The sequence below is a fragment of the Castor canadensis genome, chromosome 3, assembly GCF_047511655.1.
Source record: "Castor canadensis chromosome 3, mCasCan1.hap1v2, whole genome shotgun sequence".
NCBI lineage: Eukaryota > Metazoa > Chordata > Mammalia > Rodentia > Castoridae > Castor > Castor canadensis.
In genome coordinates, this window is record NC_133388.1 from 189497686 (window position 1) to 189520606 (window position 22921).

Sequence of the window (22921 nt, forward strand, 5' to 3'; positions counted from 1 at the left end):
CTGGCTTTCACTTAATCAGGGGTAGTGGACAACAGACACTAATATTACTTCACCACCTAACAGTCTATCACAGCTCTGCCCAGTCCCTCTGATGGCAGACCCCACAACCCATATGGGCTTTTCCCCATATTTTCTTTTGCTCTTGCACAAAACCTGTGCATATTCTCCCATATATATTAAATCCTCCTTAGATTACATATAATACTTAATACATGGAAATGCCATGTAAGTAGCATTATATGGTATTGTTTAGAGAATAATGACAGGAAAAAATCTGTTCATGTTTAGTATAGACACAAATCTTTTAAAAAATATTTTCCACGTGTGATTGGTTGAATCTGCAGATATGAAACCTCATATTTGGAGGAATGGCTGGTGTTTTCAACCTGTTCATCCTTCCAAAAGTATAAGGGCTTACTATTACTTTAGGACTGTCTAAGGAATGGGAGATTATTAACTAACAGCAGATTGCTCAAGGAATAGGAGAACAACTCAGTTCTGGAACCAAGTCTCAGTAACATTACATAACACCTAGTACATGCCTATTGCATTCTGGGTACTTTCCATGCCACCCCTTTAATCCTCACCACTAGCCTATCACCCCATTTTATAGATAAGGAAGTTGAGGTCTACAGCAATGAGGCTACTGCTCTAAGACAACAGGTAATAAGCAGGTACGTTAGATTCTCCAGGCTACAGACCACTCTCCAACAGCCTCTCTGAAGCTAAGTTCAGAAGGTCCTTGACCTACTGTGGTTTGACTTGCAAGTTTTTGACTCTACAGTGGTGTAAAAGTGATATGCATTCAGTAGAATTTGTACTTTAAATTTTTCCTGGGCTTGCAATATGGTGCATATTTTCTAAGGTTGGGCAAGCACAGCTGACTGGACAGCTCCTAGTCAGCCACGTGGTCATAACTCTACAATGTGCTGTGCTGCTAAGCTATGATTCTTACTTTCAATTTAAGATATTTCACCTGACAGTGGTTTGTTGTGCTGGAGCCCCATTGTAAGTTGGGACACACCTGTGCTTTCCAAGGACCAACATAGCTCTTGTCTACTTGCTGCTTATGCTGGGTATATCCCTGCAGCCCTCACCCTCAGATCCCTTAGCAAAAACCACCCCAGTGGCCATGTCTTGTGGCCCCAAAGTAAAGGTCTTTCTGTCTGATATGTCTTTTGTATACTAATCTATTTTCAAATCAATAGAATATCTTTTATCCTCTTGAGTTTCTCAGGGTTGATGACTTGTGACTCATTGTTGTTCTGATTGTGTCTTAGAATAGCAACTCTGCTTATCAGACCATGAGACTTCTGTTTGCGGGAAATTACCCTGATATAAAAGTAAAGGGACCTGGGTAGACCTCTCAAAATAAGGAAAAACTAAGAGATTAGAAAAATACATATCTAAAATAGTCAACATGAATAAAAACCACAGAAATGAAAATGAAAAAACTTCCTTTCTTGTTTATAAAATTAGAAAAGTTTAGAGGGCAGGAAAACAGGATGCTTGATGATTGGGTAAGAAAGATTAAGCCGGTAATTGGAAGTTGGAATTAACCGAGATGAGCTATATTTAGACCATGGAACTGCCCTTTCCTGTGTGTAAAATCAAGTTAGAGACAAAGGCCCTGCAAATTCATTCAGTTATATTAAAAAAGCACAACAGTGGAAAACAGTACTATACTACATTCAGGGGAAGAAATATTACACAGTCATCAACATTATGTTAGCACAATTATGTTAGCCATAATAACATTGTAAAACACTGGTGTTTTATTGCATGAGCTGAGCAGCATTTTGAAATATATAATGAAAAACATGAACCACAAATAAACATGCAAGAAACCCTCAACAATGTTAGTAGTCCTTTATGTTTTGTGTGTAGCTTGGATGATTTTCTTTATCAATCTTTTTTCTATTCTCTTACAATACTTCAAAAGGGACTACTACTAATTTCATATTGAAAAAAATAAGTGTCATTTTTAAAAACTCACAATATCCTTGCAAGCTACACAAGACCTCTCTCCATCTTAGTTCAGGTCTGCCAGAAGATTTCAAACAAAGTATCAGTTATTTTCTCAGAAGGTCATATTTTTCCTATGGAAAACTTTCAATTCTTGCCACTTATTCATATTCAAACCATGCCTTAAGGTCCTGCCAAAATCCCACTTTGCCAAGTCATTTGCAAATGTCTTCTGAGCACCAACCAACAAGTTCCAGTAGAAAGAATAATCAAAAACCATACCCTTGAGAAGTTCCGATCAGTTCAGGGAAATCAATGCTCGAATAAACAAACAAGAAATAATGACATTGGGGCAAATGCTCTCCCGCAGGTCTGTGTTTTGTATCTACCCTTGAGTAAGCCTCATAAAGCCCTGGTGGATGGAACAGCCATGAAGATATCTGGATTCCAGAAAGCAGAACATGTGAGGCAGGGTATGAGGGAGACATGGGATGAGCTGGGAAAAGAGGAGAGAACTTGAAAAAGGAGTGAAGCCAGTGACCGTCAAGGGAAGCAGGCTTAAAGGGCACATGGTCTTCAGAGGAAGGAAAGATTCAAGCTGCAGGAGAGCAGTTGTATTGAGCTGGGAAATGACTAGAGAAGGCAGGAGGGCTGATGCCCATGTTAATGAGACTCATAAGGACTTTGCATGTGATGACACAGTGTAAGAGACTAGAGTAATGGGAAGGCATCAGGCAGAGATCTGAATAGTGAAGGAGGAGCTCCAAATGCTTGAACCAAAGAAGCATCAAGAGGGAGATCTGGTGCCCTCAATGGGTCTATGGCCAAACCAGGCAAAAGCAGGTAGGGTATGGGGGTGAGAGACTAATTCCGAAGCACGCCATTCATTGGCCAAGTCAGTCACTTGCAAGAGAGTAACAAGATGTTGTGAGAATTTCTGAGTACTGAACACAAATCCCTCAAAGGGTAATTCTAGTTCTGAAGGATATTTGTACACAAATTGCAAAACACAAAAGGGTTCTGTGGGGCAGATGGGTTTGGGAAAGGCTAAATTAATGAAAAGTCTATGTTGCTGGATTTCTCACAGCTCTGAATAAATATATACTATAACTTTTCAAATGATAGGTGTTTCCCAAATTATTTTGTTGCTAAGCCATTTTCCCATAAGTTAGTATTATCCTTTGAAATGAACTTTGGAAAATGCCACCAGGCTTTGTGGTGGGGTGGGGTGGGATATAGAAAGATCTGACACAGACAATATATTCATTAGAAAAAGAACCAAGAGCACTTGGAAAGTAACATTTTAAGGAAGGTTTATCAATGGAGGCAACCCCTGTGTTCTTGAAGTCCACATCTCAAAAGGCACCAACTCAACATGACCTGATGCTGTTACATTCAGTCACCATCTGCCTTGGATGGCTTCTTTAGCCAGAGCCTAACAGTGGCTCCAGTGTACTTATATCATTCACACTTGATTTTCCAAACCAAGTCCCATGCCCCAGCCCATCTGAGCTCCACACACACTGGCTCCCACTTCCTCTGTTTGTCTTGCTTTCTTCCCCACTTCATACCTTTTAATGGTAAATTTGTGTCAAGGACTGGTGTATTCCATGCTGGGCTGTGCTGCCTTATTCCAAGTTGATCCTACATTTAAAAGTAGGATCTCTCAAAGTATCTAAATTCAGATATAATTCTCTTTTCCTTTAAAAAGGTCCTTGTGCATCACTAAAGTTTGTGCATTGCTCCTGGTTAGCAAAGTAACATAAATTCATCTCTTCATTGTGATCCTGAAATTCACAGAAAAAAATATTGTCCCCAAATGCCATTAGTTTCAGCTCCTCAATCTGTCTTTCCTGACATCTAGTCAATGACTCTCTGGCTCTAATTCATCATATCAGACATAATGCAAAAATTGAATTAAAACATTTTAGGGCAGGTAGAATGCAGATTACAACACAGGATGTGGTTAGCATTGTGAAAGGCAATACCAGAGCAGATGAACTTGAAACATTTAAGGAGGAAATTACTTTTGGCAGGACGGGAGACCCTCCCCAATCTTGGGATCCAAGTGTTGGAACACAGCTATGTAACAGATAGCTTATTGCTCTGTGCTGACAATTTCTCATCATGTAGATACCACTAATTACCAAGCCTTCTCCATTGAATCTGCCTTTTCACTATGAAAAATTTCTTTATTGACACAGGGGGAAGCTAGTCCTGTTTCTTATCCTGGGAGGTTCCAGGAAGTAAACTGGTGAGCTCTCAGGCAGGGGGGATTGTCACTGATGTTTTTCTGTAAATGACAGAAGGGAAGATAAAGGTGTGTTTGTCTTATCATTGTATACTCAGGACCTAAGACAGTTCCTGGCACAGAGTAGGTACTTCATATATGTATTTAACAAATGGGTTCCATGGACAGATTGATGGATGGAGAGATGGATGGATGGATGGATGGGAGATGGGGATGTGAGTGGATGGATGGATGGGTGAATGGATGGATGGATGGGTGGATGGATGATATGCCTGGGTCAGCATGTGCTGATACCCATAATAGTACTAGTTAACCATATAATAATAGCAAATATTGATAAATTACTACTTTTTATATAGATTATTTATTTAACCCTCTTAATAAGTTCTGAGCTATTCTTTCCTTCTTCATTTTACAGACAGAGGGTTGAAAGTGGGTAAAAATCACAGAGCTAGAAGTAGATGTCTCTTATTTTTCACCTTTATCAGATGAATATAAATGCAAAAGTGATCATGGCTATTCAGGTAGTCCTGATACTGATTTTGTTTTACATTTTGCTTTTTTGTTGATTACATTTCCTCATGTGTTTGCTTAGTATTTATTAATTTTTATACCTAGAGACAAGCATGAAGAGTGGCACACAGTAGGGACATAATAAATACTGTCAAATATATTAATGGGCAAATGCTAAGCATACTCTTCATTGGTCTCCAACTCAAGTGCTAAAGAGCTAATATTTGCTGAGCACCTGCTCTTTACTAGGTATTGTTCTAGACGCATTACCTTGTGAGCTTATTTAATTCTTACAACATTATCAAGCATTTTCTCTACATTTTACCCATTGAAAAAGGCAGAGAGCATGGGTGCCCATGCATGTTTTCTGATCACACTAACTGCTTTCATTTGCTTCACAATGTAGACCATAGTTGAAGGGGAGGGGGCTCTGGAAATGAACACCCTGTATTTGCAGGATGGTGCTGCAATTTAGAGGCCATGTGCATCCTTAGGGAAAGAATTCCACCTCTATGTGCCTATTTCCTCAGCTATAAAATAAATGTGATGATGACACATGCATTACGGTTTGTTGTGGGATTAAATAAATGAATGCTGGTAAAATATAAACAATCTGGAACAAAGTAAGCATTTAATGTGTGAGTCTGCTTGTATAAAGGGTGCCACTACATGTTAGGTCAATTTTGTAAATGAATTTGGACTGAAGTGGCATCTTTAGGATATCTAGGATTCTTAATTCAAAAGCCTACAAGACTCTTCCTTTTGTTGAATGATTTTATTGTTCTACCTTCAGAGAACTTTGGTTTTCTTCATGAAGCTCTTGCATACTTCTTGTTAAGCTTATTCATGGGTAATTTGTAGTTTACATTCTATAATGAATAGGCTTGTTTCATTATTTTTGTATATTAATTTCCACATATTTTTTGTCTTACTCCCTTACTGAAGCTGTTAGTAGTATATAATACTTGATTCAAAATTTCCAGGCATTAATCATGTTATCTGAAAATAGATACAATTTTATCTTTTCTTTCTGAATTTCCGTATCTCAAATTCCTTTCTCTTGCATAATCACATTGGCTAGTATTTCTAGCACAGCATCAAATAACAGTGTTGACAGTGGGTGCTCTTGCCTCTCATTCCTCTTTACATGAATGCCTCCATTGTGCTTTCAACAAGCTTGATGCTGGATTTTGAATTAAGGTAAATATATTACACCAAGAAAAAAGTATATATCAATGCTACTTTTAATGGCAAATTTCTAGAAATAGATACTGAATTTTGCTGAAGGCCATTTTAGCATCTATCAAGACAAACAGATGCTTAGTCGGCTTAGATCAATTCAATGAGATAAAAAATGTTATCGATCTCCTAATGTTATGTCCCAGAACAAGCTCCATTTGATCATGGAATTTTCTTTTAATGCACTGCTGTACTCTTTTTGCTTTTTTGAATTTTTCTACCTGAGGTGTCCATCTTAAAAGATGGACAGAAATTAGCCCAGAGGAGGAGATAGGAATGATAAAAGAATGAGATATTATATAAAGGTACAAATGTAAGAAACAAATATCAGTATGTGCAGAGAACCCTGTGGTTGAGGCCACACCACAAAAGGCCTGAACCTTTCATCTCTCTTTCAATCCCTAATCCCTATTTGGAGGCAGCTGCAAATAATTGTGTTCTCCCACATATTGTTCCATGATGATTTCCCAATTAGTATTATTTTGAATTTTTTTCAAGTTTAGGAGACCTGATATTTGGTCCTGAGAAATTCTTGCATTAAACTCGAACAGCACACTGGTGTATAAAGGAATGAACCAAGGCATTTCACTAAAAAAATCAAGTTATTCACACATTTATTCTGTCACTCATTTGTCCAACAGTAAGCTTTTTGGAAACATCTGGGAAAATAAGATATAGCCCCTGCCTTCAAAATCTTAGACTCAAGCATTAAAGGATAGTGAGTCTAGACCTAATGTGCATGACAAATTAATCCACTAGATGGACGTTTTTCTTCAATTGCAAAACCATTTTCTCCACAATTTTTCTTTAGCCTCTCATGCCTGCCAGCAAAACCTCAGAGATAAAATCAGACAGTAAGAAGCATTGCTTGGGTGACTTGGAGGCAGCAGCCCTGGCTGAGTTTTACAAGTACTTCTGGTAGACCTAGACTGCGGGTCATCATGTACCTGCTGCTAATGCCTTTCTCCCAGATCCCTTCCCCTCTCAGAACGAAATATATTCAGGGTGTCACTGTTCTCTGTAAGAAATGACATGGTTCCCAGGAGTTCTGTTCCTCCCAGAATATTTGAGAATCAGAATGTCCAGGAAACTAGAGCATATAGCTGGGTGCACAGTAGGTGCTTTTTCAAAAATTAAATGTTTGATATTCAGTTCATGTGTTGACATACAATTACTTGACTCCTGAGATTTCATAAGGAATGTATAGCACCATTTAAAAAAGAGAGACAATTCTACCTTCTTCAAATCAGGAGGCCACAGCACCTACTTTCATAGGGACTTAGAGAACTAAGCAATGATGACAGTAAGAAGCCACAGGAATTGAGAACTTACTGTGTACACATGCTGTATTTGGTATATAAGGTAACATTTCTTTTTCATTGAAACCTTATTTGATAATGATCATATTACCAACTTTTTACAATAAAATTTTTACTCTATGATAGTGTTAGATTTGCAAAAAAAACTTACAAAAATAGAACTTTCTCGTGTACCCACAATTTTGTTGACATCTTTCATTGCTGAGTTACATTGTTCATAACTAGTGAATTGATATTGATGCAGTATTATTAACTAAATCATAGTTTATTCAGATTTCACCAGTTTTCCCATTGTTATCTTTCTTCTATTCCAGGATCCCATTGTGGAGTTCATGTTATTTTAGTTGTCATATTTGTAATGCTTCGCTAAACTGAGACAGTCCCTCAGACTTCGCCTGTGTTTGATGACCTTGACAGTTCTGAGGAACAGATCAGGTAGTTTGTAGAAGGTCTCTTCATCGGAGTTTTATGATATTCTCTTTATGGTAAGACTAGGTTTTGAGTGTTAGAAGTGGGTAAAATTCCATTCTTATTGTATCGGGGTACATGCTACTAACATAGCTGTGTTACTCTCAATGTTCAACCTGAACTGGCTGAGGCTGAGCATGTGAGGTTTCTTCACTGTGAAGGAGTCCTTACTTTTCCTTCTTTACTTACCATACTAATTGGAAAGAAGTCACTATGCACAGCCCACACTGAGTGAGCAGGGAGTCATGCTCTGCTTTTCTACATAAGTTATCTGGAATTCTTCTACACTGGATCTTTGTCTAGAAGTGACATCCCTCAGTAGCAATGAGCATGCCCACAGTCCAGATCCTGACTTCTCACACCATTGTCCCATAGAAGCAATCAGGGTCCATTAGCACAATGACTCACTCAAGGCTGGGGCAGGGACTGTGTAGATGCATCTTGAGAAAGCGAGCAGATGCTGAAACAGACACACACAGAAATGAGATATGGCAAAGGGACATAGGACCCAACTGAAAGAGAGGCATTGATGGCCACTGAGCAGCAAAATACATCATGTAAAATAAACCAAAGTGTAAAATAAATATCCATGACTCCATGCTGACATAAGTAAATGAATTTATTACTTAAATTTGTTTGTGTGCTTTGAGACAGGTTCTTGCTATGTAGACCATAGAACTCACTATACAGCTCAGGCTGGCTTCAACTCACAGTCTTCCTGCCTCAACCCACAAGTGCTGGAAATACAGATGTGTGCCAACTCACCTGTCTTATTACTTAATTCTAAAAATCAGTAAGCATGACTCAGTAAGGTTCAGTAACTTGCCTATGATCACATAGCAAAAAAACGCATGGATTTAAATCCGTACACTCTGACCCCAGAAACCAATTATTATAACCATATCCTACACATGATGACAGTGCAAGTGCACAGCGTTTAGGACAACATGGTATAACGAGACTTTCATAAACATCTGCTGTTGGAATTATCATTATTAGGTTTCCTTCACCCAGTGTGTCCCTCATCTGTACTCTCCTGACTTAAGACCTCTCCCATGATGCTCTGTTCTCTCAGTGGCAATGCCCTTCCCCCATTGAGTCTTGCTTGAATCCCACTCATCACTCAAGGCTCAGCTGACACTCTGTTGACTCCTAGCCAGAGTAACTGTCATCATGACTCTCTCAGCACTTCACCTGGGCTCCTCCTCATTCTACTCATGGTCCCCAGACACCTAATTTACCAACCCTTAGGAGGAGAAGGACAATGACCATATGAAGCAAGCACTCGACAAATACTCATTGAATGAATGAGTGAAGGAGTGAATGGATGGACAAATGAATTTGTGTTTAAGAGACACTTGGTGCCCAGCACAGTGTCTGAGCAACAGCCAGTGCTTAATGCATGCTTGGTAAATTAATTGATGAATGAATGAATGGACTTTCTTGCAGATATCTTGACCCTGTAGGAGGGACAGATACCATCAGGGTGTCCTATGATGGCCTCTGACATCCTGGGTAGAGTCTCCAGTGCTCCTGGCTTGAGGTGGTGATGGGGACCTGTTCATGAACCACGAGCTTGCTCCCTTAGCAGCCTCTCCAATTGTGCTATTAGGGCCTTGTGTTTCTCCCTGGCCTCAGATGGCCCCAGTCAAATGGGAAGAGGAAAGCAAGATGCTTTGACCCAATTCAGCCACAGCAATGGGGAATCCAGTTACACCTTGGAACCACCCACTCCAAGCCAGACAGACGCTAGGGAGCAGAGCCCTCTGCCGGGAATGCCCTTCTTACTGGCTCTTCTGGAAATAATAACTGAATTAATAACAAGGGGAGATTTCTCAAATGCTAAGCAATATGCCAGGCAATATGCCAAGTGCTTCTCATGCCTCATCCCACTTACAAATCACCACTCCCAAGGAAGCCACAGTCACCATCTTTTTTTTACAGATATGACCTGGAGGTATAGAAAGCTAAAGTCAATTGTCCAGGAGGCAACAATTTGCTAAGCAGGAATCTGAGCTCCTGACCTGAGTCCAAGCTCCAATAAAACTATGGTTCTCAGTTTCTCTGCCCTTCTTGTTTTGCAAATCCTCATCCGCCAAACACCCACACACTCTGCACCCTCTCTGCTGTGCGCCTTGTGGACAGAAAACTCGGTATGGACAAGATTCTTCCCACAGTGATACCTTACCTAACCATCCCTCATCTTCAACTTGGCTTTCCTTGGGGCAGGAACTCGGGTGCCTTTTATCCGTCGGCCAAATGTGAGGCATTGTATAGGTGCCAATGCATGTTTGTTAATGGGTTAGTTCATTGCACTCTAGTCATTTCCTGTGTCCATTTCTTCCTCTGGAGTCAGTACCCACTGTGTGGAATTGCAACGTGATCTACAAGAAATGATGTTGAATCCAAAACAAGTACTTAATAATTTGGGTAAGTGACTTATTCTCTCAGAAACTTAATCCTCACTCTAAATGGGACTAACTGTCTACCTCATGGGATTGACAAATATACACAACTATTTACTGAGCACTGAGTTTGTGGTGTGAGGAGCCTGTAGCCCAGATCAGGAGACAGACATGAAAGCCAGAGGCTTCATTTAAGTGTGATGAAGGCAGGAATTCAGGATGACAAGAGTCCCTGGAACACAGAAGGGAGACCCCAACCCAGCCTGGGAAGTCAGAGGAGACTTCTGAGTGGAGGAGGAGCCTGAGCCATTAAGGAGGAGGTAGAAATGACTAAGTGTCAGTTCTGGCTACCTTTAACATGCTGTTCCAACTGAAGAGTGGGATTTCTCCAACACTAGACTTTTTTTTTTTTAACACTGGGAGAAGCATTTCCAGAGACAGGGAAGGTGGCCCTTGTCTTCAGGTCAAGCTAGCACAACTAGGCAAAAACTAACACTGTCCCCCATGACAAAAACAAATCCCTATTCCTTTAAGGCTCAAGAAACACAAGTTGAATGCCTCTGGCTAGCTGTACTTGTGTGAAACAGTAATCCTAGTGCAAATGCCAGCTGAGGTTCCATGGTTCTTCACCGCAGCCTCTGCACACAGCAAACACATCAGGCCACTCCCCTTGGCTAAGCACCCTTTCTTTGACGCTGTCCTGTGATGGGGTCTTGACACTTACTCCAGGGCATTTGCAGCCATTTAAGAAATCATCTTGCACTGCATGGTTGGTAGAAAGCTTAGTCAAGCCCTGGAGGAAAGAGCAGCTGGCCTCCCATGAACATTCAACACTAGGACTGCCATTGCTGCCCCTTCAGCTCCAGCTCCACCCATGCCCCACAGTTTCCTCATTTTGCCTTTAACCGCAGTTCCAACAAGCAGCACAGCTCTAGCCTTTAAGTGACTTCACCTGGGCTGCCATCATCTTCATTCCATTTTTAGAGGTTCCACCACAAAGTTCAGAGTTGCTTTTCTTACCTTCCCTACAACATAAGGTCCACAGCACTTTTCTCCCCAAGACTGTAGCTTCACTATGGACTCTAGAGTCAGTCTGCTTCCAACAGTGTCCCCCCTCTGATACTCATCAGCTAAATGTCCTTGGGTAATTTCCTTCATCTCTCCAGACCTCACACAGGATATCTTGCTAATTCCAGTCCCTCAGGGCTGTCCCAAGAGTATAGTGAGGGAAGACACAACAGCACTGGGAGCAGGGCCTGGCAGGGTGGGCTCAGATGGGTATCCATTGCTTTCCCTAGCCTTCACTCCCAGACTGGCTGGATACATCAGGGCAGAAATGCATGCAACCTTTACAGCCTAGCAAAGAAGAAAGTGCTCCAGGAATGTTAGCTGGGGTGAGTAAGAAACAGGAGGAAGAAGAATGAAAGAACAGAATGTGACAAAAGACTCAGCATCCCACAAATGTTCCATGGCTTGGTCTTTGGTCAGGGACCCAACTCTCTCAGGGAGGTAGACACCCAGGCTCACTTCTCTCACTCTAAGAATGAGCTCAATACATGCCCACCTTCCCATCCCTGGCAGGCCTCCATTCAAGCAACAGAATGAACTCAAGTCACCCAACATTCAGGGACTCTGACATTAGAAGTGGGTATTGACAAGCGAGCTACCTGAAGTCTGAATAGACAGGGAGGTAGGCCAGAAAGATGGTATGCAGACTTAGACATTAAGCAAGTCTAACAACAAACTTGCTTAATGTTTAGAGTTTGTTAATTAAAGAAACTCTAGCCTCTGTTTGTTTATTTCATATTGGGTGAATAATGAAACACCTAATACACAGGCCTTCTGTGACAATGGCATGTGAAGATGGGCCTTAAGGGACTGCCACATACAAATATGACACTAATCTTCTTATGTACTTGGTCCATTTTGTGCTGCTATAACAAAATACCATAGACAGGATAATTTACAAAGAAAAGAAGTGTATTTCTCAGAGTTCTGGAGGTTGGGAAGGCCAATATCCTGGTGTAGCAAAGTGAGGCCCTTGTTTCTGCATCATTCCATGGCAGAAGACAGAAGGATGAGAGAGTGGTTAAGACAGAGCAAGAGGGGGTTGAATGGCTTTTATAGAAAACTCACTCCCAAGATAACTAACCAATGCCCACTATATCTACACTACTCCTGTGAAAACCACATTACCTCTTCCTAAGAAGAGGCCTTATGATCTATAGAATCACATCTCTTTAGGTCCACCTCCCAACACAGTTTCCTAGGGGTTAAGTTTCCAACACATGGGCTGAGAATGTAGTTCAGTGGCTAAGTGTTTGCCCAGCATGCATAAAGCCCTGGATTCGGTCGCCAGTATCACACACACACACACAAGTTTCTAACACATGAAAGCTGGTGGACCCATTTGATCACAGCAATGTGTTAAGAGCTGTAAAATGAAATGGTAGGAATGACATTTTCTGAGTTCTTTCTCTCTGCTGGGCTAAGATCTAGGTGCTTGCTATGTATTTGTTTATCTAGTTCTCAGCTCCCCAAGATGAATACTTATTGTCATCTCTATTTTATTCACAGGAAACTGAAGCCCAGAGGGATCAAGTCATATGCCCATGTCCAAGGTCACACAGTGAGCAAGGGTCAGAACAAAGTCAAAGCCTGGGGACCTCACGGCCCAGTGTAGATTCTGCCTTGCCTCTGCTTACTGACAGTGTTGTAAAAGGTTACCTGGTATTTGTGTCATCATCCTTTCCCTATCCCCAGTTCTCTGGTGTCCCTAGTGGACCAATCTGAGCACCTGACACACATTGACCTCCAGCAAGCTCTGAGGATCTCTGCAGAAGGCAGCTTCATGAGGAGTCTAGTTCTCCAGAGTATCCAGAGGGTTCAACCCAAGGATGAGTTCGCCATTGGCTGCATTTCCTCCCAGAGCCACCTGAAGCCCAGGACCTCGTCACTGAGGGTCATTTAGCCAGATCTGTATCCACCTCCTGCTCCTGATGGGTATTGGCCTCTGAGCCAGCACTGACTACTGCCCCCCAACTCCTTCCACTCCTTCTCTACTCCCTCCTGTTCTGGCTTTCATCTTCTACAACAGGAACCTTGACTCAACACTGTCCCTGCTGGCCGCTACTGGCACAAACCCTCCAAGGTAAGCCAAACTTCAGTGGTTCCCGAAGGTTGGGTCTCAGGATTGTCTTACATTTTAAACTTCATAGATCTCACAGAGCTTTTGTTTATGTGGCCCATGTCCACCAGTATGTACTGTATTAAAAACTAACACTGGTGTATTTTAAACATCTTAATTCACTTAAAAATAATACACCCATTAAATACTAGCATGAGTAACAAAATTTTTGCAAAAAATAACTAAATTTTCCAAAACAGATAATCACTACTGGGAAGAAAGTCACCATCTTGCTTTTTTATACATCTCTTGAATAACTGGTTTGAAAGAAGACAGCTCAACTGCATCTCTGCTTCTGCCTTCACTCTGTCCTGATCACACACACACCACGCCATGAGCCTCTGAGAAACACCACCGTATGCCTGGAAAGAATGAGACTAAAAAGGGAAAATAAAGGTTTGGTGTTATTATGAAAATAGCCTTGACAAGTAAGTCTCCCTGAAATGGTCTCAGAGACTCAAGGATTTCCCGGATCACACTTTGAGCCCATTCTTCAACACCTGGCTGCCAGGGCAATTAAGCTCCATGCTCTCACTGTCCCAGGGCTCCTGAGGGGAGGCCCAGCCTCCTCATACAGCCTCCCAAACCTTCCTCCAGCCTGGGCACTGTCCACTTCTCCCAGACCCAGTCTGGGAGGATGCACAGCCACACTGCTGCCTGTGTAGGTCTCTCTGCCTACAATGGCATCTCTCTGCCTCTTCTCCTGGCCTACTCCCTCTCACCCCTGGAGATCCACCAAAACAGTTTTCTGCAGCAATTCTCCCCTCTCTTTCTCCCCAGGCCAGGTGAGTGCTCAGCTATGCTCACCTAATGCTCTCTGTCCATGTCCCCAGCACTCACTGCTGTGGGGTTCATTACACAGGTTAGGAATTGACCTCCTTTACTGACCATAGCTCCTTGAGGGCAGGGAGTGTCCTACCTCTGTGACTTAGTCTGGACCCTCATAGAACATCCTTGTCAGTGTGTTTTAACCTGTTTGCACTTGCCTAGCATGCTAAATTTACTTTCGCTACTTCACTCCATCTGCCTAAATTCCCCTTCCCAGAGTTATTACCCTAATTCTTCAATTCTAGGACTCACACTTCTTTCTCCATTCATTATATTTCTAAAATCAGAATGTCTTAAATGGATGTGTACATTAAATGTTTCCAATATTTCTCTTCTTGAAAAATTGTAGTTAAATCTATGGCTTTTCTTAAAATCAGCAGTATTTCACATTATAATGAGTATACTTTCCCCATTACAAATATGAGGCTTCCAGTCCACAATTGTGCATTTAACACAAGTGCCTCCCTACACCCCTGACATTGCTCCCCCAGTACCCCACCCAGCCAGGTTCAGCACTCAATAGTCCCATTAGCTGGGAGAGATTTTTGACAAGGAGAAAGGAGTGGAAGCATTTCAGGCAAAGAAGTCTACATGCTGGAAACTGGGAGAGTATGCCTGCCAGCCTCAATCACTTGGTCTAGAGAAGAAGTTGCTTTAATGCATGTGATTACCTAGACACCAGAGGCTGGCCCTCACCCCTTTGTCTTAATACTTTCAAACTGTAGCTTACATTTGCATATCTCCTGCCATTAGACCACCTGCTTTAATACATCACTATCTGACCTTCCCTGTCATTCTATTTGGAATTAGAACAAAGACTTGTCTCCTGATTTCACTGAAGAGGAATTTGAGACCCAGAGAGGTAAAGGACACTGGATTAAATCAGAATAGACACCAGACCTAAATAGCAGAGCCCATGATTCTACCACTAGCCCACAAAAATCAGAAGCACAGAATGAAAGAGAAGAATGAAGAAGTGACTGCACTATTTAAAAAAAAAAAGATGGAGGAAGGGATGGACAAGCAGGTCACAGGTATCCCATTCCTCTTGCTAAATGTTTGGTTTGTGGATGGATGAACAGGCATGTGGTCAACTCTGGGCAGTAAGACATGAGGATGAAGTGAGGGTGGGTAAAGACTTTCTAGGTTTGCAAAAGAGATCTGTGGGAAGAAAGAGACTGTTTTTCTTGTTTGTAAATGTAACTACCCAAGGATGTGACATTTGGAACAGCAGCAGTCATTTCAACCCTCAAAACAACTCACAGTTGTCTTCAAAAGCATCACTGACTACCCAACAGGAGATGGGAAGTCATTGAACAGTGGACAGGATTCTTGTTCTAGAATAATTAGTGCCCCTAGTATACAGGTTCCCTTCAACTGGGATTTCTGTTACTTGCCACCAAAAGCATCCTAACTATAATGGTCCCAGCTGTAACCTGGGTTGTGGGTGTATGTTTATTTTCTCTATCGTATGTGGATGTTGCTACACATCAAAGAACAAAATAATAATAATTAATGTCTCTAAAAGACTTCATACTTCCAAGTATAGTTATCCTAGATATCCATGGGGAAATTGGTTCAAGGCCATCTGCAGATACCCAAATTCTTGGATGTTTGAGGCCCTTCTATAATACGGTATAGTGTTTGCATATGATCATACACACACACACACACACACACACACACACACACACCCTACTGCTAATAGACTAGTAAGGCCTAATACAGTGGAAATGCTGTGTAAATAGTTGTTATACTATATTGTTTAGTGGATAATGAGGAGAAAAATGTCTATACATACTTGGTACAGCTGCATTTTTTTCAGATTTTCTATCTATTGCTAGTTGAATCTGTACTTGCAGAACCATGGATGGAGAGGACTGACTGTACTTTAAGAAACACATTACGTGGATCATTTAATCATTAATTCTCACAACAAATCTATGTGGTCAAAATGATTATCCCTATTTTTTTTCAGATGAGGAAGAAACCAAACCTTGAAAGAAACAACACAGTAAGTAAATGAGGAGTTAGAGGGTGACTTGGAGCAGTCAGTTGAAACTGAGTTTTTTCTCTACAGTCACAGCCCTTAGGATTCACCCCATTGCCATTCATCATTGGCAATGGGTCCAAGGAGCCCCATATTCCCTATGTACCATGACTACCTCCACTGATGGCCCCCACTATAAGGTGAGGCCTTTCTCCCTCCTCCCCTCACACACTATCTAGCTGGCCCTCTGTGTTTGCCATCTCCAAATTACCCTGATTCCTAAATATGCGAAACAATAATATCCTCCAATTGCTTCCTCCTATAATTTCATGTAACAGGTCCCCTCAATAGAAAGCCCTTAATTTTAATTGCATATTATGTTCCCTTTCTGAGGGCAGACAGCTATTTATTCATCCAGCTAATTGTTCTGGAGACAAAGACATGGAACATATCACACCAAATTAAGTGTTTGCTAGTTGCTGTTACTGCTGGGCTATGTTACATTCCCCTCATTTCCTTTCTGGGAGCTCTTGAGGAAATCTTGGCATCTTTTTTTTTAAATCTATTTTTTGGCTTAGTCTACCTATGATTATACAAATGGCAACAAATCTTAGAGTTGTATTATTACCAGTGATGATAATAATAATAATTAAGACAATGTATAGATGCACCAGCCATATGTTTTATCCAATGAATGAGAAAAAGAGTAAAAACAGTACTTATTGTACACCTACTACATACCAGATATTAGGCTGGGCATGAGGAAAACTGGCCTCTTCCCTCCTTCTTGTTCAAGACTTCCTGCAGAGACCTACCAGCCTCACTTTGATTGATGTGCATGGAAAAGTAGAGAAAAAAGGGAGATGTGTGCCTCGGGAGGTCAGTTGGGCACCATAAGAGGTGAGTTTGGAGCCAAGCTAGTGCAATTCTGAAGTGAAGACTCTTAGAGGGTCACCCTTTCCAGCCTCTTGAAGTACATATGAGAACAGATGAGCTTCTCAATTTCTGCTTTATGGATGTGGTCAAGTTCATAGACAGGCAATGATTTTCCCAACATGGGTTCTCACACTAAATGACCCCCTCAGCTGCTTCCTATGCTGTCAGCTCCCAGAGCCCAAAGTAGGCAATGCTGGACTCTGGTCTGTACATGTCCTGGGTCTCCCAGGGACAGAGACTTGAGCCATGTTCACCAGACTTAAGATGAATGGACTTTCTTAGGAGTCAGTGCTACATCAGAGTGAGGGAAGATGCCCAGAGGGGAAGTTCAGTTCATTTAGTTAATACACTAAGTGGAACGTAGTCTGTTCCAAGTAGGCATGGTGCAGACAGAGATGCAACAGACCCTGTTCTGAAAATCTCCCATCCCTGGAAGAGTCCCAGCTCATCAAGGCCCACTACAAGCAGGGCTGTGAGGAAGAGAGGGTAGGAATTAGTGACTGTTTTCTGCAGAGAGAGATAGGAGCAGAAAATGGGAGAGTGGAGGGCACCCTGCATCTGGATAGAAGCTTGAGACATTGAGATGAGAGGACAGAGCAAAGCCAAAACAGATAATCACAGTGGCCAAGGAACCTACCAACATGAAGGTGATCACCGAGTACAACAGTGTGCTGCAGGCATCAATCATGTCATTTAATCCACTTGATACCCCTATGAAGTCCGTCCATTGTCCCTAATTTTATAAATGATGTCCCTACATTTATAGACTGAGCCTCACAGAGAGTAAGTCACTTGCTAAAGTCCACACAACTGAGTAGTGGCAAGATTCAAGACTAGGTTGGTCTGATACCAACACTCATTCCATGTATTGTCCCCAACACTGGTCCAGATCAGCATTCTTGGAAGCAGAGGAGTGTTGCAGTCACTGATATCTGTGCCACGTGCATCCACAGGCTCACTGGGCTTCGTGGTTCTGGGTCTGTTAATGGCCCATATTTCCACTAAGAAGTGCTGGTCACAATCTTGTTGCATGCCGCCGAGGGTGTTTATTGAGAGAGCTAGGTCTGTTAGAATGGAAGGAAGAAAAGAGGACTTTACAGTAGATGGAAAATTTGCTGGTGAAAGATGTCAAAATCAAAATGAAGCCACTTATGTCAAGTCCTAACAAAAAAATTGAAATAAAATAATTCCCGGAAGTCATGAAGAAGGGAGTGTTGTGCACACAAGCTTAATAAGAATGATAACAAATTGCTCTGCTAGAACCACATGCTTGCACAAAGGCCCACTGATAGCTCATGACCTCACACAGAACACCCTTCTGCAAGGACATGTGTCCAGCAACTGCCTGTCTAACCTTGGAGGGATCCACCCTTGTGATTGGTCCTTGAACACACTTGTAATTAATCCTTAGGGCCAAGGACTACTGTTTCAAGATGACTTATGTAATTTTCCTCCTTTTGCCTTTATGCATTTCTCTTTACTCCATCACCCTCTAATACATCCGGGGTTTCTGTGGTGTTCATATTCTACATTGCAATGCTCCACGCTTGTTCCCATTGTTCTTCGGAAAGTCTTTCTGTTCATTATTTACAGGCTGACATCACTGTCAACCTCATGCATTCCACTACCACACACGGCACTGTTCTAGGTGGTTAGGACAATCAGCAAATAAACAAAAGTCAGGTTTGGGTGCTGACACTCTTTAATGGTTGGCACAGAAGAAGCAAAACACATCAATGTCCATAAGCTCCAAACCCATGCCTTGAAGCCCAGCAGCTGGAACACACAGGGAGCCTTTGATTTTATTCAGCTGAGCTCTCCTTTTGCAGCTGCAGGACTGCAGAGGCCTGAGTGGGCTGTGGATGAGGTCAGGCTGAGTTCCCTTCCCATGTGGCCTCTCGTCCCTAGCATTATCCAGGCAGACTGCGAGTCTGACACTAAAGAACAATGCAGGAGCATCTTCTGGGCAGGTGAGGCAGGGGGACAACTGTACTGCATAGTTTGAAATGTTTGCATGTGTTTTTTTCCTTAATAACAGCTTTGCTGAACTATAACTTACGCACTATAAAATTGCACAAGGTTTTGAAGTAACTCAATATGAGGGTCAGACTTTCTGAAGCAGAAAGGGAGACAGGAGGTAAGGCCCAGGGGACAGAGTCAGTGAAGACTTCATTATTTCAAGTGGCTCATGAGATGGGGTAAGGGTCAGGAGAAGGGTGGCAGGGCAGACCATGCTTGGTAGGGTGACACTAGGGAAGAGCAAGGGCCAAGGATTCAGAAGAAACTCTACTCTGATCCTGGCTCTGTCCTTTTTCAGCTCAGTCCTCTAAGTGAGTTACTGATTCTCTCTGAGCCTCAGTGTTCCCATTTCCTATCTGTAAAATGGAGCTAAGACAAGTGCCTGCCTCAGGGGGATGCTGGGAGCCCTGAGGCACGCTCTCTCTAGCCTCAGACCTGACTCCAGACTCACAGCAACCTAAAGAGAAGCATCCAGGCATCCAGTTCTTCCTAAAACTTCTCATTCACAATAGTAAATAAACACTGAAGCCCAAACCATTCCCTTCCTTCATTCCCCATGAATCTGCTTGAAGACCAGGTGCTCACTAGCCCTATGAGGACGCATGGTGAGGAGAAGGACTAGTTATGTAGAAACGCCTCCAACTGCTGTGAGGCAAGCCAGCATGACAAGCTGGGAAGTCACATAGGTTTCCTCACAAAACATGACTGTGCAGAGAGTTTTATTTGCAGATTCAGGATCAATTATCATGGGGATAGGCCAGGGTGGGGATGGAGTAGAGGCTGAGTCAGTGACAGGAAGCTGGACAGGGGAGTTCAGGTAGACAGTAGAGGTCAGAGAGAGTCTGGGGCTGCAGGAGGGGCAATGATGCAGGAAGAGGGAGTGCTGATCACTGCCTGGTTCATTCACTCAGCATTGAGACAGTCCCACACCCCTGCACTCAGGTATTCAACAAAACTTAGCTTAGTCCAGGTATCTTGTAACACAACCTGGGTCTACGCAACTCCAGGGACAGGGACAATGCTTTGCTCATCTTTGGGGCCACAGCACTCAAAGCAGGGCTTGGCACAGAGTGCAGCAAGGGAGGCAGACCGTGGGCCTCATGAATGAGGCTCAGCATGAGGTGAGGGAAGAAGGGCTTCCTGATGGAGGCAGAAACTCTCAATAGGCAGCTCTTTCCTTTTCTCAGGGTGGGTCAGGTCCTCCTCTGCTTGTCACTGGCCAGGGAATGAAACTAAACTCTGTCACTGCCTAGACGTGTGACTTTGGGCAAGCCAATAACCTCTCTGAGCTTCAGTTTCTCCTATGAAAAATAAGGGTTGCATGAGTGAACACAGGAATAGCATTAGAGAGTCCCTCAGCTATGGTCAGCTGTAAGGTGCTTTCTTAGGCTGAACTGGGGAGACTGGGAGCCAGTACAGAATTTCAGCTTGTCACCTGACTAACTCCTATACCTCCTTCAACCCCAAGTCAGAGCCCACCTTCTATAAGAAGGCTTCTCCTGCTCAAGACATGCTCCCTGACTCAGTGAGTCCTTGCTGGGCTGGTTTCTTTGCCATGTGTCTGCCTCACAGCTCTGCAGTTTGCTTTTGTCTGTTTCCTTGTACCTGTGGGCTGCTATAGATGACTTCTCTCCATCTGCAATCCCCTAGCACTGTTGTCAGGGAGGAACTCAGAATGACAAATTTCAAAAGATGAATAAATGAAAGGAAGAATGAATAATTTTCCCCTTGAGAAGAGCAGATAGAAATAAAGTAAACATCTTGAAGTAACGTGATGGTATTTTTGAAAGTCCAGGACAGAGACAGACTCCTACGAGCACCCAAGCAGGAACAGGTCAGGTATGATGAAGAATAAAAGAATCAGTACAATGTAAGATCTCGGCACAATGCATTAAACCCCAGAAGGTGGCACAACATCCACACAGGGCTTACTGGCGGTATGTTGTCACCCAAGAGCTCTGTACCTGTCAGCTGGTCATTCATGTGGAACAGTCACATGAAAGCATAACCAGACAGTCATTTGAGAAATACAGGTTCAAGACTTTCTAATGCTGAGAAGTCAATGTGTTAAAGTATGACTGCCTGGGTTTGAGCACCAACTCTGCAGCTCGATGCCTAGAGGCTACCTCTTTAATCTCTTGGCACCTCACTTTCCCATGTGTAAAATGGGAACACAGTACTATAATACCCACGTCAAAGGACTTTGTGAGATTTAAATGGGAAAATCGAGGTAAATGCTTCATCTGTTGACCAGGACATAGTAGGTCACAGTGAACGCTCTGATGACAACCACAATCCCCTCCAGAGCAAAGGATCCCCACCCAGGTGTGCAGTGCAGTCAGAATGTCTCCGCTACCAGCCCTCAGGGGCAGCCTTGGCTGGAGGAAACTCTTCACTGGAGATGAGGTCATGGCTCCTTCTGGAGGTTGTTCACAGCCAATGACTGGCCAAAACAGGGAACAAGGCCTAGCCCTCTTGCCCCGACTTGGAGCAATTTTGAAAGATGATTCTAGTTACACAGATTCTAGCTGTGAGATTGCAGTGCAAGGGATGAAGCCTTTGTAGGGAATGCACGATTGCTCAGCTTCCGCCTCTGCTCTGTGCCACTTCCTTTCCTTGTTCTCCATGGGTGTCAATTTCAAGAGCATCCCTAACCAATGGCCTGCATGCTAGGATTTGTCTTGGGTATGCTTTTTGAGGAACTAGCCTGCTGACAAAGAGCCCAACACAGAGAGCCCCTGACACAGACCATCACTTGAACCAAGACAGTCATTCCAAGGCAAAGGGAATACATTGCACCCCTTCACCAGAATGGGCAGCCCTTCTTTTTGATCGGCATAGACACATATTCTGAGTGTGGAGATGCCTTTTCTAAGAAGCCTTCAGGACCTTGGACCACAACGCCACCTAAGGACTGGCAGAGCGTTCCACTGACTGGCATTGGATTCCAAGAACACAGGACAGGCAACCTAATAGAAAAGGAATGAAGGAATGTCGGGCCTGGAGAACACACTTCCCAGAAAAGGATGGCCAATGGCTTTTAACCAAATGAAAAGTGAGCAACCTCATAAGCCGTCAGGGCAATGCAAATGAAAGGCACAAGCTACTGCCACGCTCTCAGAATGACGAAATAAAATGGCTGGCAGTGGGAACGGCTGGTGAGGTGTGGTAGGGTCAGACATCCACATGGTTATGTTAGGTGTAGCACAACCGCACTGGAAAGCACTTAGATGCTCTGCACTATTTCTGAAGATAAGCGTACCCTTTACCCAGCCATTTTGCCTCTAGTTATAAGCCTTGCATGTGTGCACCAAAAAGCACGTACACAAGCTCTTAGCAGCCTGATAGGTAATAATCTAATTTAAAAAAAAGCCTTCCCAAACATCCACCTGCAGGGACTGATGGTTTGGTCATGCCATGAAATACCATGCAGCAATGAAAACGAATGTTTTCATATTGCTGCACCCAGCAATATGGGTCTGTATCACAAACCCAGGATGGATCGAAGACAGCTAGACACAAAAGCAAGGCTCTACGTGTCTCAATTAAACAAACTCCAAATCATTTAAGAGAAAGTGAGGGCTAAGGTAGGAAGATGGCTGCTTTGGGATGACTCTGGCTAGGAGTGGCAAGGGATATGTGGAATTCCTGAAGCGCTTGGCGTTCTTCCCCACTGTGTGACACAGCTCTGCCCTTTACGATCATTCAGCTGCACACTTATGTGAGGGTCATAATTCACAATGAAAAATAGTAAAGCTATACGACAAAAATACCTGATCCCAGAACAGAAAACCAAGATAT

At 42.8% G+C, this 22921-nt stretch overlaps 1 protein-coding gene and 1 long non-coding RNA gene across 2 annotated transcripts in view; both read right to left on the reverse strand.

Annotated features, from left to right (window-relative positions):
• Kcnq3 (potassium voltage-gated channel subfamily Q member 3) overlaps positions 1–22921 on the reverse strand; it is a 305224-nt gene that overhangs the window by 207397 nt on the left and 74906 nt on the right. The window lies entirely within an intron of this gene.
• LOC141421747 (uncharacterized) overlaps positions 6134–22921 on the reverse strand; it is an 87161-nt gene continuing 70373 nt past the window's right edge. The window contains exon 2 of the long non-coding RNA XR_012446449.1: positions 6134–18165. This is a non-coding gene — a long non-coding RNA (uncharacterized lncRNA). The remainder of the gene's footprint in view (positions 18166–22921) is intronic.